Consider the following 13,563-nt stretch of genomic DNA (forward strand, 5'->3'; position numbering starts at 1 on the left):
ACACGTTTACGGACACGCCTTTGACCAAACTGGAAGTCGGCCATTTTAAACAGGAAGTGCCCTCTAACTTTGCCATACGTTGTCCGATCTGCACAAAACCTCCTATGTGACACTTTTTAAAAACAATAATAACAATTTTGCCTCGATGCAAAATGAGGAACGCTTCACGAATTTGCGTGTCATCCTTGCGCAGGGGCCATGCTAATCTTCTCTGTATCGTTCCAATTTTAGTATATGTGTTACCGAAGTAACACGTTCACAAGAGATTCTCTGTGAGAGATATATAGGGCTTGAGGTTTACTATGTAGTTTAGCCACGGTGGCAGGTCTATGGACGTTATAACCGTTCATTTTGTTCTTATGAAGCTCTAAAACAGTGGCCTAGTGTTTATAAGCATTTCAATACAAACTATGTCTGTATAAGACTTATTTTTACCGGTTTTCCTTGTACATTTGACAGGTTTTTCCTTGTACATTTGACAGGTTTTTCCTTGTATATTTTACGGGTTTGTTGTTTTGCAAGCTCCCTGGGGCTGATGGGTAATATGCAAATTAGAGTCTGGTAAACTGCATACCGGAGAAAAAAGAACCAACAAACTCAACAAACAAATTTTCCACGTCTATTGAGCTTTAGCAAACATCACTACCGTTCCCTTCCTTGTGAAATATCTGCTCATGGGTTTGAGCACAGCCTTTTTTGTCCTCTTGTGTGTTTGATTATATGAATGTGCAGTACCACGAAATTTCCACAGAGCGTCAGTGTCGGACCGCTTGGCCATGCTTGTGAGTAGGCGGAGTTTGACATAATGTGGTCTTTTGCGTCTGGACTGGAACTGGAACGGCGAGTCGTACTTCTTTCAATGATTGCAAGACGTCTTATTACAAATGGACACGTATTAACAAATTGAATCCAAAATTAGATATATGTGTCCATGCAATTTCCCCCCCCCCTTCTTTGCGCAGCGTTTGCACCGCACATGTTGGCACCGCACATGTTGGCACCGTGTATGGCTTTAGGAGAGGCTGCAAATAGTGTCAAGTAAACACAACATGGGAACAAACAGCAGCGGGGAGACTCTGAAAGGGAATTCCGTTTTGAGTCAGCCGAGTCGTTTTGTGTTTGGGGTTGAAAAGTTCAGATGACCCCTCAAAAGTCACTCTCGCTTTGTTGGGGATAACCTTTACAGAGATTATCGTATCCAACTCAAAATTTGGAAAAAACACTCCAAACACAAGGTAGATGATGCACGCTCAACATGATGGCATATTGTTATATGATGTTGCCATGGTAATGCTGCAAAGTCGGATTATTGCGACAAAAAAACAAAATGCTACAACTTTGCGAATCCTGGTCCGATCTGAACCAAACTTGCTAGGATTGATGATAGTCCGGCCCTGAAGACGTCTATATGAAAATATTCACTTCCAAAAACAGCGCGCCCCCCCCCGGTGACGGCAGACAATATGGCGTCTGATATTTGAATAGACTCGTAGAGCTTTTGTGAGATCACCCTCAAACTTGGTGAGGTCACTGTGAACAAGTTGAGGAGCTTAAGTTTTCAAACGTTTTTTTTAAATCTCGCATGGTGTTCGAGATAGGGTGCGCCAAAGTTGGCGATAATTCATATTTTTCACAAAAGAAAGCCAAGTTCTTTTAACTTCACGATGGAAGGTCTAATCTCCACCAAACTTGCTAGGATTGATGATGGGTCGTTGCTGAAAACGGTAAATATTTACAACAGCGCCTCCTGGTGGTGGCAGAAAATACTAAAAAAACAAACTGTTACAACTTTGCCAATCCTGGTCCAATCCGAACCAAACTTGCTAGGATTGATGATAGTCCGGCCCTGAACACGTCTATATGAAAATATTCATTTTCAAATAAAGCGCCCCTGGTGACAGCAGACAGAATTACCTTTATAGTTTTTGATTCTGCTCTAACAGGGATTGTTGTATCCAACTAAAACTTGGTATGTGGGACCCCAGACCCGTCCTGAACATGTCTGTATAAGGTCACCTACCTACAGGAAGTGGAACGCCCGAAACAGGAAGTCAAATCTAACATTGTCCGATTGACACAAAACTAGATATGGGAGTTACGAGACCTTCCCTGAACACGTGTACGGAGACGCCGCCGACCGAACAGGAAGTCGGCCATTTTAAACAGGAAGTGCCCTCTAACTTTGCCATACGTTGTCCGATCTGCACGAAACTTCAAATGGGAGTTAAGGGACCTTCCCTGAACACGTTTACGGACACGCCTTTGACCAAACTGGAAGTCGGCCATTTTAAACAGGAAGTGCCCTCTAACTTTGCCATACGTTGTCCGATCTGCACAAAACCTCCTATGTGACACTTTTTAAAAACAATAATAACAATTTTGCCTCGATGCAAAATGAGGAACGCTTCACGAATTTGCGTGTCATCCTTGCGCAGGGGCCATGCTAATCTTCTCTGTATCGTTCCAATTTTAGTATATGTGTTACCGAAGTAACACGTTCACAAGAGATTCTCTGTGAGAGATATATAGGGCTTGAGGTTTACTATGTAGTTTAGCCACGGTGGCAGGTCTATGGACGTTATAACCGTTCATTTTGTTCTTATGAAGCTCTAAAACAGTGGCCTAGTGTTTATAAGCATTTCAATACAAACTATGTCTGTATAAGACTTATTTTTACCGGTTTTCCTTGTACATTTGACAGGTTTTTCCTTGTACATTTGACAGGTTTTTCCTTGTATATTTTACGGGTTTGTTGTTTTGCAAGCTCCCTGGGGCTGATGGGTAATATGCAAATTAGAGTCTGGTAAACTGCATACCGGAGAAAAAAGAACCAACAAACTCAACAAACAAATTTTCCACGTCTATTGAGCTTTAGCAAACATCACTACCGTTCCCTTCCTTGTGAAATATCTGCTCATGGGTTTGAGCACAGCCTTTTTTGTCCTCTTGTGTGTTTGATTATATGAATGTGCAGTACCACGAAATTTCCACAGAGCGTCAGTGTCGGACCGCTTGGCCATGCTTGTGAGTAGGCGGAGTTTGACATAATGTGGTCTTTTGCGTCTGGACTGGAACTGGAACGGCGAGTCGTACTTCTTTCAATGATTGCAAGACGTCTTATTACAAATGGACACGTATTAACAAATTGAATCCAAAATTAGATATATGTGTCCATGCAATTTCCCCCCCCCCTTCTTTGCGCAGCGTTTGCACCGCACATGTTGGCACCGCACATGTTGGCACCGTGTATGGCTTTAGGAGAGGCTGCAAATAGTGTCAAGTAAACACAACATGGGAACAAACAGCAGCGGGGAGACTCTGAAAGGGAATTCCGTTTTGAGTCAGCCGAGTCGTTTTGTGTTTGGGGTTGAAAAGTTCAGATGACCCCTCAAAAGTCACTCTCGCTTTGTTGGGGATAACCTTTACAGAGATTATCGTATCCAACTCAAAATTTGGAAAAAACACTCCAAACACAAGGTAGATGATGCACGCTCAACATGATGGCATATTGTTATATGATGTTGCCATGGTAATGCTGCAAAGTCGGATTATTGCGACAAAAAAACAAAATGCTACAACTTTGCGAATCCTGGTCCGATCTGAACCAAACTTGCTAGGATTGATGATAGTCCGGCCCTGAAGACGTCTATATGAAAATATTCACTTCCAAAAACAGCGCGCCCCCCCCCGGTGATGGCAGACAATATGGCGTCTGATATTTGAATAGACTCGTAGAGCTTTTGTGAGATCACCCTCAAACTTGGTGAGGTCACTGTGAACAAGTTGAGGAGCTTAAGTTTTCAAACGTTTTTTTTAAATCTCGCATGGTGTTCGAGATAGGGTGCGCCAAAGTTGGCGATAATTCATATTTTTCACAAAAGAAAGCCAAGTTCTTTTAACTTCACGATGGAAGGTCTAATCTCCACCAAACTTGCTAGGATTGATGATGGGTCGTTGCTGAAAACGGTAAATATTTACAACAGCGCCTCCTGGTGGTGGCAGAAAATACTAAAAAAACAAACTGTTACAACTTTGCCAATCCTGGTCCAATCCGAACCAAACTTGCTAGGATTGATGATAGTCCGGCCCTGAACACGTCTATATGAAAATATTCATTTTCAAATAAAGCGCCCCTGGTGACAGCAGACAGAATTACCTTTATAGTTTTTGATTCTGCTCTAACAGGGATTGTTGTATCCAACTAAAACTTGGTATGTGGGACCCCAGACCCGTCCTGAACATGTCTGTATAAGGTCACCTACCTACAGGAAGTGGAACGCCCGAAACAGGAAGTCAAATCTAACATTGTCCGATTGACACAAAACTAGATATGGGAGTTACGAGACCTTCCCTGAACACGTGTACGGAGACGCCGCCGACCGAACAGGAAGTCGGCCATTTTAAACAGGAAGTGCCCTCTAACTTTGCCATACGTTGTCCGATCTGCACGAAACTTCAAATGGGAGTTAAGGGACCTTCCCTGAACACGTTTACGGACACGCCTTTGACCAAACTGGAAGTCGGCCATTTTAAACAGGAAGTGCCCTCTAACTTTGCCATACGTTGTCCGATCTGCACAAAACCTCCTATGTGACACTTTTTAAAAACAATAATAACAATTTTGCCTCGATGCAAAATGAGGAACGCTTCACGAATTTGCGTGTCATCCTTGCGCAGGGGCCATGCTAATCTTCTCTGTATCGTTCCAATTTTAGTATATGTGTTACCGAAGTAACACGTTCACAAGAGATTCTCTGTGAGAGATATATAGGGCTTGAGGTTTACTATGTAGTTTAGCCACGGTGGCAGGTCTATGGACGTTATAACCGTTCATTTTGTTCTTATGAAGCTCTAAAACAGTGGCCTAGTGTTTATAAGCATTTCAATACAAACTATGTCTGTATAAGACTTATTTTTACCGGTTTTCCTTGTACATTTGACAGGTTTTTCCTTGTACATTTGACAGGTTTTTCCTTGTATATTTTACGGGTTTGTTGTTTTGCAAGCTCCCTGGGGCTGATGGGTAATATGCAAATTAGAGTCTGGTAAACTGCATACCGGAGAAAAAAGAACCAACAAACTCAACAAACAAATTTTCCACGTCTATTGAGCTTTAGCAAACATCACTACCGTTCCCTTCCTTGTGAAATATCTGCTCATGGGTTTGAGCACAGCCTTTTTTGTCCTCTTGTGTGTTTGATTATATGAATGTGCTGTACCACGAAATTTCCACAGAGCGTCAGTGTCGGACCGCTTGGCCATGCTTGTGAGTAGGCGGAGTTTGACATAATGTGGTCTTTTGCGTCTGGACTGGAACTGGAACGGCAAGTCGTACTTCTTTCAATGATTGCAAGACGTCTTATTACAAATGGACACGTATTAACAAATTGAATCCAAAATTAGATATATGTGTCCATGCAATTTCCCCCCCCCCTTCTTTGCGCAGCGTTTGCACCGCACATGTTGGCACCGCACATGTTGGCACCGTGTATGGCTTTAGGAGAGGCTGCAAATAGTGTCAAGTAAACACAACATGGGAACAAACAGCAGCGGGGAGACTCTGAAAGGGAATTCCGTTTTGAGTCAGCCGAGTCGTTTTGTGTTTGGGGTTGAAAAGTTCAGATGACCCCTCAAAAGTCACTCTCGCTTTGTTGGGGATAACCTTTACAGAGATTATCGTATCCAACTCAAAATTTGGAAAAAACACTCCAAACACAAGGTAGATGATGCACGCTCAACATGATGGCATATTGTTATATGATGTTGCCATGGTAATGCTGCAAAGTCGGATTATTGCGACAAAAAAACAAAATGCTACAACTTTGCGAATCCTGGTCCGATCTGAACCAAACTTGCTAGGATTGATGATAGTCCGGCCCTGAAGACGTCTATATGAAAATATTCACTTCCAAAAACAGCGCGCCCCCCCCCGGTGACGGCAGACAATATGGCGTCTGATATTTGAATAGACTCGTAGAGCTTTTGTGAGATCACCCTCAAACTTGGTGAGGTCACTGTGAACAAGTTGAGGAGCTTAAGTTTTCAAACGTTTTTTTTAAATCTCGCATGGTGTTCGAGATAGGGTGCGCCAAAGTTGGCGATAATTCATATTTTTCACAAAAGAAAGCCAAGTTCTTTTAACTTCACGATGGAAGGTCTAATCTCCACCAAACTTGCTAGGATTGATGATGGGTCGTTGCTGAAAACGGTAAATATTTACAACAGCGCCTCCTGGTGGTGGCAGAAAATACTAAAAAAACAAACTGTTACAACTTTGCCAATCCTGGTCCAATCCGAACCAAACTTGCTAGGATTGATGATAGTCCGGCCCTGAACACGTCTATATGAAAATATTCATTTTCAAATAAAGCGCCCCTGGTGACAGCAGACAGAATTACCTTTATAGTTTTTGATTCTGCTCTAACAGGGATTGTTGTATCCAACTAAAACTTGGTATGTGGGACCCCAGACCCGTCCTGAACATGTCTGTATAAGGTCACCTACCTACAGGAAGTGGAACGCCCGAAACAGGAAGTCAAATCTAACATTGTCCGATTGACACAAAACTAGATATGTGAGTTACGAGACCTTCCCTGAACACGTGTACGGAGACGCCGCCGACCGAACAGGAAGTCGGCCATTTTAAACAGGAAGTGCCCTCTAACTTTGCCATACGTTGTCCGATCTGCACGAAACTTCAAATGGGAGTTAAGGGACCTTCCCTGAACACGTTTACGGACACGCCTTTGACCAAACTGGAAGTCGGCCATTTTAAACAGGAAGTGCCCTCTAACTTTGCCATACGTTGTCCGATCTGCACAAAACCTCCTATGTGACACTTTTTAAAAACAATAATAACAATTTTGCCTCGATGCAAAATGAGGAACGCTTCACGAATTTGCGTGTCATCCTTGCGCAGGGGCCATGCTAATCTTCTCTGTATCGTTCCAATTTTAGTATATGTGTTACCGAAGTAACACGTTCACAAGAGATTCTCTGTGAGAGATATATAGGGCTTGAGGTTTACTATGTAGTTTAGCCACGGTGGCAGGTCTATGGACGTTATAACCGTTCATTTTGTTCTTATGAAGCTCTAAAACAGTGGCCTAGTGTTTATAAGCATTTCAATACAAACTATGTCTGTATAAGACTTATTTTTACCGGTTTTCCTTGTACATTTGACAGGTTTTTCCTTGTACATTTGACAGGTTTTTCCTTGTATATTTTACGGGTTTGTTGTTTTGCAAGCTCCCTGGGGCTGATGGGTAATATGCAAATTAGAGTCTGGTAAACTGCATACCGGAGAAAAAAGAACCAACAAACTCAACAAACAAATTTTCCACGTCTATTGAGCTTTAGCAAACATCACTACCGTTCCCTTCCTTGTGAAATATCTGCTCATGGGTTTGAGCACAGCCTTTTTTGTCCTCTTGTGTGTTTGATTATATGAATGTGCTGTACCACGAAATTTCCACAGAGCGTCAGTGTCGGACCGCTTGGCCATGCTTGTGAGTAGGCGGAGTTTGACATAATGTGGTCTTTTGCGTCTGGACTGGAACTGGAACGGCGAGTCGTACTTCTTTCAATGATTGCAAGACGTCTTATTACAAATGGACACGTATTAACAAATTGAATCCAAAATTAGATATATGTGTCCATGCAATTTCCCCCCCCCTTCTTTGCGCAGCGTTTGCACCGCACATGTTGGCACCGTGTATGGCTTTAGGAGAGGCTGCAAATAGTGTCAAGTAAACACAACATGGGAACAAACAGCAGCGGGGAGACTCTGAAAGGGAATTCCGTTTTGAGTCAGCCGAGTCGTTTTGTGTTTGGGGTTGAAAAGTTCAGATGACCCCTCAAAAGTCACTCTCGCTTTGTTGGGGATAACCTTTACAGAGATTATCGTATCCAACTCAAAATTTGGAAAAAACACTCCAAACACAAGGTAGATGATGCACGCTCAACATGATGGCATATTGTTATATGATGTTGCCATGGTAATGCTGCAAAGTCGGATTATTGCGACAAAAAAACAAAATGCTACAACTTTGCGAATCCTGGTCCGATCTGAACCAAACTTGCTAGGATTGATGATAGTCCGGCCCTGAAGACGTCTATATGAAAATATTCACTTCCAAAAACAGCGCCCCCCTCCGTTGACGGCAGACAATATGGCGTCTGATATTTGAATAGACTCGTAGAGCTTTTGTGAGATCACCCTCAAACTTGGTGAGGTCACTGTGAACAAGTTGAGGAGCTTAAGTTATCAAACGTTTTTTTTAAATCTCGCATGGTGTTCGAGATAGGGGGCGCCAAAGTTGGCGATAATTCATATTTTTCACAAAAGAAAGCCAAGTTCTTTTAACTTCACGATGGAAGGTCTAATCTCCACCAAACTTGCTAGGATTGATGATGGGTCGTTGCTGAAAACGGTAAATATTTACAACAGCGCCTCCTGGTGGTGGCAGAAAATACTAAAAAAACAAACTGTTACAACTTTGCCAATCCTGGTCCAATCCGAACCAAACTTGTTAGGATTGATGATAGTCCGGCCCTGAACACGTCTATATGAAAATATTCATTTTCAAATAAAGCGCCCCTGGTGACAGCAGACAGAATTACCTTTATAGTTTTTGATTCTGCTCTAGCAGGGATTGTTGTATCCAACTAAAACTTGGTATGTGGGACCCCAGACCCGTCCTGAACATGTCTGTATAAGGTCACCTACCTACAGGAAGTGGAATGCCCGAAACAGGAAGTCAAATCTAACATTGTCCGATTGACACAAAACTAGATATGTGAGTTACGAGACCTTCCCTGAACACGTGTACGGAGACGCCGCCGACCGAACAGGAAGTCGGCCATTTTAAACAGGAAGTGCCCTCTAACTTTGCCATACGTTGTCCGATCTGCACGAAACTTCAAATGGGAGTTAAGGGACCTTCCCTGAACACGTTTACGGACACGCCTTTGACCAAACTGGAAGTCGGCCATTTTAAACAGGAAGTGCCCTCTAACTTTGCCATACGTTGTCCGATCTGCACAAAACCTCCTATGTGACACTTTTTAAAAACAATAATAACAATTTTGCCTCGATGCAAAATGAGGAACGCTTCACGAATTTGCGTGTCATCCTTGCGCAGGGGCCATGCTAATCTTCTCTGTATCGTTCCAATTTTAGTATATGTGTTACCGAAGTAACACGTTCACAAGAGATTCTCTGTGAGAGATATATAGGGCTTGAGGTTTACTATGTAGTTTAGCCACGGTGGCAGGTCTATGGACGTTATAACCGTTCATTTTGTTCTTATGAAGCTCTAAAACAGTGGCCTAGTGTTTATAAGCATTTCAATACAAACTATGTCTGTATAAGACTTATTTTTACCGGTTTTCCTTGTACATTTGACAGGTTTTTCCTTGTACATTTGACAGGTTTTTCCTTGTATATTTTACGGGTTTGTTGTTTTGCAAGCTCCCTGGGGCTGATGGGTAATATGCAAATTAGAGTCTGGTAAACTGCATACCGGAGGAAAAAAGAACCAACAAACTCAACAAACAAATTTTCCACGTCTATTGAGCTTTAGCAAACATCACTACCGTTCCCTTCCTTGTGAAATATCTGCTCATGGGTTTGAGCACAGCCTTTTTTGTCCTCTTGTGTGTTTGATTATATGAATGTGCAGTACCACGAAATTTCCACAGAGCGTCAGTGTCGGACCGCGTTGGCCATGCTTGTGAGTAGGCGGAGTTTGACATAATGTGGTTTGTTGTGTCTGGACTGGAACTGGAACGGCGAGTCGTACTTCTTTCAATGATTGCAAGACGTCTTATTACTAATGGACACGTATTAACAAATTGAATCCAAAATTAGATATATGTATACAGGATCAATGGCTGGATGGATCAGATGGATTTCATCACAGAGGTATATCTGTAGACATATATGTATATCAGGGGTCGCGTTAACCGAATATTTTCCGTCATTGACCGTTTTTTTAAAACGGTGACGGAAAAATCTGAGGGCCATCCGTCATTTTGACAGATTGCAACTCACACCCCTGACCACTTGGTGGTGAAGAGCATATTACAGTAAGTTGAAAGTAGAAAAGAAGAAAAATGTCACGGCAGTTGAGTGTCAGAAGTTTCTTTAAAAAGCCCAAAAACTATGTTGATAAAAGAGGTAAAAAAGAGGGATAGATGCAGATGAAGGACAAACTCAGCCCTTGGCCTCAGCGGAGCGAGGAAGCGGCAGTAAGGAGGTTAGGCGAGTTCAGTGGGAGCAGGAGTTCTCCTGGCTGAGAAGGGAGGATAGAAAAATGTTGTGCGACAAAATAAAGATTCACATCGGAGAATCTGAGCATAACTTCTGACCTGGACACCGTACTCAATGCATCTCGCTATCCTTGTAGTGCTGTCAGCGTGTTAAAGAGCTATGAACAGGAGGCTTTGGAGCGCGTCTGTGACCGGTGCAGCTGATCCACTGGTGCAGAAGGAGCGCATGTTGCGGGATTTCCAACCACGCGCAATTACGCGCAAGCAGGCACGCGATTTAAGTCCATGTGGACCAGGAGGAAGGTGTGAGACTGTGCGTTTAGGCCACAGGTGAACTGTTCATATTCCACTGCAATATGAACAATGCAATTGAATATGTCATTATTATCATTTAAAGTGACCGGTAAAAATTGATTATGACGGGATTTTTATGACCCTGTCAGTCAAAATGACAGACAACGAAAAAGTCTAGCGCGACCTCTGATGTATATACATGTGTATATATATATATATATATATATAAATATATATATGTGTGTATATATATATATATATATATATATACACATATATATACATATATGTATGTATATATATACAGTTCAAGAGGAAATAGTGGTGATGTGCAGACAATTACCAACAGTGAAGGAGGAGGTAATAGTTATTAACGTATGGAGTAATGAAGGTAGAATGTATGAAAATAATAAGTTTCTAAAATCCATGTAAACAATTTGTGATAAGGGGAGTTGGAGTCAATTCTTAAAGATTTACAGTTAAATGTAAACGTTAGTGCTCTTTATTCAGAAAACCCTCATGTCACATCTACATTTAATAATCATCACTTTATATAGTTGTTTTTGGTGCCTATTTGTTTCCCAGATATATTAGTGTGTGTGTGTATGAATGGGTAAAACTGTCTCTTACTGGACAGTTGTACTTTTTTTTGAGTACTTACTTGATGCGGCCCAGCCTCACCCAGACTCCAAGGCAAATTGAGTTTGAGACCCCTGTCACAGAGAATAATAACAAATAAGTCACAAATACAAAATATCTTTGTATCAAAATGTCACAAATAAAGACTTAAATATAAATACATTTAAAGAAAACAACATTCAACAACGAGCATACCTCATTGGCCGTGTACCTTGAGAGGAATTAGAAAGGACCTGAACGGGTCTTCACTTTGTCCATGTCTTTACAGCAACACAAAACTTATCCTCCTGTTTCTCTGTCTCCAGCGAGGCAATCTGTCTCATGTTGCAGCAGTGTGCCAGCACCACAAAGCCCCGCCCCCATTGGTTCCGCTAAACAATATAAATAAATAAACTTCTGAACAGCCTTCTAAACCTTCTTTGTGATCTTCCTTATTTATGTACACAAATTAAACCCTTTTAATAAACGTACACTATTCTTATATTTAAATGAGGTTACTAAATGAAAAACCTATTAATTACATGAAAGCCTGATGAACTGTATGGCTGGCTATGATGCCAGCTACACTCCCACCAAATCACTGGTGATTTCTTTAATTAACTTGAATGTAGGATTGAAATATGAATATTTGCCACTAGGTGCAATGAAAGATGTATTACTGTGTTATGGCAGCATTAATCAGCTTCCAGCAAAGTAACTGTCTTGTGAATAGGTCTCTCTAGGTAGACTGGTTTGGTGAGTCGCTTGCCTTGGTCATCCAGTGCTGAATCGCTCATCAGCAACTGAAGCTTTCTCACACATCCTTCTCCAAACTTCAGTGACCTTGGCCAGTTTCCATGTGTTTCGTGGTGCATTGTCGTCTTGAACAATCACTACATCATTGACCTTTGCATTCCTGTGTGTTGTTTGCCTCTGTTGCTGGCTTAACAAGTATTCTTTTCTCCATCTGGACCAGAAAACATTGGTCAAATATTGTACTCTACGCCATCTTTTGCAAAGATAAAGGTCCTCCCTTACAAAGTCTCCAGGTGGTGGCGAGATTACTGAGGATTTCATCGTCAGGATGTGGTTGGGAGTAAGAGGCTGCGGCCCAGCTGGGTCGTTGAGACAGTGTGCCGTTAAAGGTCTGCTGTTTATGATTGCCATGACTTCATAAAGGTAAGTTCTCAGTGATGAGAACTCCCTGATGAGAACTCCCATCATCAGCTGCAAACAGGACACCATGGAAACGGTGGTGGAAAGGAGGATGCTAAATAAACTTTTTTCCATCATGGATAATGCCGATCATCCTCTCCACCACATCCTCCAGGCCCAGGAGAGCACATTCTCCAAGAGATTCAGACAGCTCCGCTGTCACAAGGACAGATTCAGGAAGTCATTCCAGCCATCAGCCATCAAGACTTACAATAACTCTCTGTAAAAAATAAAAAAAATAAAAATATATTAAAAAAAACTGCTCATTTGCACAATGCACATTTTCTTTCCATTACACCCCTTTATGCCATTCCTTTATTATTGCACTGTTTTTTTTCCCCACTGTTGCACATTTTATGTTTATATTACATTTTATGCTTATAATATTTGTTTGTATTGCTGCTATGTTGAAACAATTTCCCCTTGGGGTTGAATAAAGTATTTCTATTCTATTCTATTCTATGAACTATCAAGCCCTGGGTCTTCAACTGTGATGTGTCCCACCGTAATATCTCCGCTGGGAAGCTTGTCTCGCCAGAGAAAGTCTGGACCAGTAAACCAGTTGGAAGCAATGAGTTATTTTACCATTAGGCCCCTTGATGCGTGATCAGCAGGATTGTCTTCTGTGATCACGTCTCCATTGGCTTGGATTGGTACTCTCTCTGATGCGCTGAATGCGGTTCGCCAAAAATACATGAAATCTTCTCGTCTGCCGACAGTTCCAGCCTGGGTACTGTTGTGACTTTCGTGGGGGCCACGCTGGCCTTGCCCATGACCAAAGAGCAATGAATTTGTCCTGAAACACTGATAGCTCTCAGATACGTACATCCTCCATACCCTATAACACTTGCGTCAGAGAAGTGATGGAGTTCATATCTTTGGACTTCCTTGAAAGTTGCTGGAAGGTAACATCTTGAATTTCCTTCAGGATCAATAAAGTATCTATCTATCTATCTATCTATCTATCTATCTATCTATCTATCTATCTATCTATCTATCTATCTATCTATCTATCTATCTATCTCTGAATCCTGACATCAGCTAGGTTCTGCAGGTCCAAGAGCCAAGATTCCCACTGTGGTTGAAGATCATCAGATAATGGTTCATCCCATCCCATCAGGCAGCCCGTGGCCAAGTGGAAAGGGAACTTTCAAATCCCCACCT

At 42.0% G+C, this 13,563-nt stretch overlaps 1 long non-coding RNA gene and 5 other non-coding genes across 6 annotated transcripts in view; all 6 read right to left on the bottom strand.

Moving 5' to 3' along the window:
• The window catches only part of LOC131447055 (uncharacterized), a 31,343-nt gene extending 17,995 nt beyond the window's left edge, over positions 1 to 13,348 (bottom strand). Inside the window, exons 1-3 of the long non-coding RNA XR_009233989.1 lie at positions 12,985 to 13,348; positions 11,401 to 12,619; positions 11,228 to 11,279 (exon numbers count right to left, since the gene is read on the bottom strand). This is a non-coding gene — a long non-coding RNA (uncharacterized LOC131447055). The remainder of the gene's footprint in view (positions 1 to 11,227; positions 11,280 to 11,400; positions 12,620 to 12,984) is intronic.
• Positions 149 to 254, bottom strand: LOC131447987 (U6 spliceosomal RNA). Its single transcript, XR_009234118.1, has one exon. It is a non-coding gene; the product is annotated as a U6 spliceosomal RNA (small nuclear RNA).
• On the bottom strand, positions 2,391 to 2,496 carry LOC131447988 (U6 spliceosomal RNA). The gene has a single exon (XR_009234119.1). It is a non-coding gene; the product is annotated as a U6 spliceosomal RNA (small nuclear RNA).
• Positions 4,633 to 4,738, bottom strand: LOC131447989 (U6 spliceosomal RNA). The gene has a single exon (XR_009234120.1). It is a non-coding gene; the product is annotated as a U6 spliceosomal RNA (small nuclear RNA).
• LOC131447990 (U6 spliceosomal RNA) lies at positions 6,875 to 6,980 on the bottom strand. Its single transcript, XR_009234121.1, has one exon. It is a non-coding gene; the product is annotated as a U6 spliceosomal RNA (small nuclear RNA).
• LOC131447992 (U6 spliceosomal RNA) lies at positions 9,099 to 9,204 on the bottom strand. Its single transcript, XR_009234123.1, has one exon. It is a non-coding gene; the product is annotated as a U6 spliceosomal RNA (small nuclear RNA).
• Positions 13,349 to 13,563: the final 215 nt, after the last annotated feature.

Source organism: Solea solea, chromosome 20 (assembly GCF_958295425.1).
Source record: "Solea solea chromosome 20, fSolSol10.1, whole genome shotgun sequence".
In the NCBI taxonomy this organism is placed as follows: Eukaryota; Metazoa; Chordata; class Actinopteri; order Pleuronectiformes; family Soleidae; genus Solea; species Solea solea.